The 3,095-nt window shown below is 41.1% G+C and overlaps 1 non-coding gene across 1 annotated transcript; it reads left to right on the top strand.

Annotated features, from left to right (window-relative positions):
- Positions 1-1,808: 1,808 nt before the first annotated feature.
- Positions 1,809-1,915, top strand: LOC111762779 (U6 spliceosomal RNA). Its single transcript, XR_002795806.1, has one exon. It is a non-coding gene; the product is annotated as a U6 spliceosomal RNA (small nuclear RNA).
- Positions 1,916-3,095: the final 1,180 nt, after the last annotated feature.

Here is a 3,095-nt window from a genome sequence, read left to right as displayed (position 1 = left end):
CATACCACACCACTGTAGAACATTTGTTACAGTTTATGAGATATTATCAGACTATTACCACTGTCCATAGCATACATTTGGCTTTTTTTTCCCCATTCTCCGTATTATTAACACAGTACATCTTTGGCATTGATAAAAGAAAATTACAGAATTGCTATTAACTATAGTCCAGAGGTTACAGTAATTGTATTTTTCCCATGTTTCTCCACATTCCCACTACCCTGCAATACTGACATATAACTGTTCTAGTTCACAGAAGGACATTCTTGCATTTGTACTATTTTTTAAGACATATTTTTTTATTTTTAAAAGATACATAGATCACACAAAATACTACATTAAAAAATAAAGGAGGTTCCTGTATGCCACACTCCCCACACCCCCCACTTTTTCCACATCAACAACTTCTTCATTTGTACTATTAACCACAATTCTCATCCACCTCTGGGTTCATTGTGTTATTCAGTCCCTAGATTATTCTCTAGCTTTCTTTCAGTTGATATGTACATCCCTAGACACCCTTTTCAGCCACAATCCCATTTATAAACCAGCTGCTACTCACTCTAATGTGTTACCATCAATTCTATCCATTTCCACACTTTTACAGTCAGGTTAATTAAAACTTCTACATACATTAAACATCAGTACTCTTTTACTGCCCTCCTCTTATCTCCTAATAACCTGTACTCTAGGTTTTAACTCCATGCATTTATTCTCCACATTTAGTTAATATTAGTGAGACCATGCAATATTTTTCCTTTTGTGTCTGACTTATTTCACTTAGCGTTAATGTCTTCAAGATTCATCCATATTATCAAGTGTCCCAATTTCATTTCTACTCTCTGCAGCATAGTATTCCATCATATGTATATACCACATTTTGTTTATCCATTCATTGGTTGATGGACACTTGGGTTGTTTCCATCTTTTGGCAATTGTGAATAACGCTGATATGAACATCAGTATGCAAATGTCTGTTTGAGTCACAGTTTTCAGTTCTTCTGGATATATTCCTAGTAGAGGAATTGCTGGATCATATGGAATTTCTATATTTAGCTTCCTGAAGAACCACCAAACTGTCTTCCAAAGAGGCTGCACCATTTTACAATCCCATCACTATTGAAAAAGTGTTCCTATTTCTCCACATCTTTTTCAGCACTTACTGTTTCTGTTTTTTTTTTTAATAATGGCCATTCTATGTGGTATGAGATAATACATCATTGCTGTTTTGATTTGCATTTCCCTAATAGCTAGTGATATTGAACACTTTTTTCACGTGCTTTTTGGACATCTGTATTTCCTCTTTAGAGAAATGTCTAAGTCTTTTGCCCATTTTTAAATTGGTTTGCTTGCTCTTTTATTATTGAGTTGTATGATTTCTTTATATAGAATAGAAATAAAACCCTTATTGGATATGTGGTTTCCAAATATTTTCTCCCATGGAGTGGGCTACCTTTTTATCTTCTTGACAAAGTCCTTTGAATCACAGAAGTGTTTAAGTTTGAGGAGGGCCATGTTTTCTTTCATTGCTCGTGCTTCAGGTATAAGGTTTAAGTACCTACCACCTACCACCAGGACTTGAAAATGTTTTCCTACATTTTCCTCTAGGAGCTTTATGGTTCTAGCTTTTGTATTTAGGTTTTTTTAAATCCATTTTGAGTTAAATTTTGTATAAGGTGTGAGATAGGAGTCCCCTTGCTTTCTTTCTTTCTGCTATGGATATCCAGTTCTCCCAGGACCATTTGTTGAATAGACTGTTCTAAACAAGCTGGATGGGTTTGACAGGCTTGTCAAAAATTACTTAACCAGTGCTCACTTCGGCAGCACATATACTAAAATTGGAACGATACAGAGAAGATTAGCATGGCCCCTGCACAAGGATGACACGCAAATTCGTGAAGCATTCCATATTTTTCTGTATATTATATATATGCATTGAGGTGGTCTAGGGCTCCTGTGAAGAGAAGTTCAATAATTAGGGGGGGGGGAAAAAAAAAAGAAAAAGATAGGATGTAGAATTTTTTCCAAGTCAACACGTATTCTTTATCTAACTTTTAAACCCATCGCTATATGCCATTTCCTAGTAAGGGACCCTGACATTATATTGGGCTTCAAATTTCAGGGAGTTCTGGATCACAGAGTGGTTCAACAATGGCAACGGAGGGGGGAAACGGACTTTGGCCCAGTGGTTAGGGCGTCCGTCTACCATATGGGAGGTCCGCGGTTCAAACCCCGGGCCTCCTTGACCCGTGTGGAGCTGGCCATGCGCAGTGCTGATGCGCGCAAGGAGTGCCGTGCCACGCAAGGTGTCCCCCGCGCGGGGGAGCCCCACGCGCAAGGAGAGCGCCCGTGAGGAGAGCCGCCCAGCGTGAAAAGAAAGAGCAGCCTGCCCAGGAATGGCGCCGCCCACACTTCCCGTGCTGCTGACGACAACAGAAGCGGACAAAGAAACAAGACGCAGCAAATAGACACCAAGAACAGACAACCAGGGGAGGGAGGGAAATTAAATAAATAAATAAATAAATCTTTAAAAAAAAAAATGGCAACGGAGGAATACTGGTATGGGATACCATTGACAGGTGATATATGGCTGACAGGGAGCTGTACAGAACATATGTCCAGGGTGCATGGTAATGTTTGGATATACTCACAGTGGCAACAATTAAAAACCACAGCAGGGGGGGTACTGGGTTCCTGGCCAGTGGTGCTCTGTCGTGGTCCCTAGGGGAGCAGCGACAGTCTCCCAGGTGCAGCGGCAGGGACCGGGAGGGAGTGAGGGTTCAACAGTGAGCCCCTGACGCTAATGACTATGCTTGTGAGCTGATAAGCCTAAAATAAGAACAAGGCCTAGAGCAGCATTGTGCCTGGGAATTTCCTCCTGTCAGCCTTCATGTTACTCAAATGTAGCCAGTCTCGAAGCCAAACTCAGCATGTAAATGCAATGCCTTCCCCCCAGCGTGGGACATGACACCCGGGGATGAGCCTCCCTGGCACCGAGGGATCACTATCAACTACCAACTGATGATGCAACTGGAAAATGACCTTGTACAGAAGGTTCAAAGCAGATCAGCAGAATATCCCTGTCTACATAAAAT

Source organism: Dasypus novemcinctus, chromosome 2 (genome assembly GCF_030445035.2).
Source record: "Dasypus novemcinctus isolate mDasNov1 chromosome 2, mDasNov1.1.hap2, whole genome shotgun sequence".
NCBI lineage: Eukaryota > Metazoa > Chordata > Mammalia > Cingulata > Dasypodidae > Dasypus > Dasypus novemcinctus.
The sequence above is the reverse complement of the archived record's forward strand: the minus strand, read 5'-3'. Positions and strand labels throughout refer to the sequence as shown.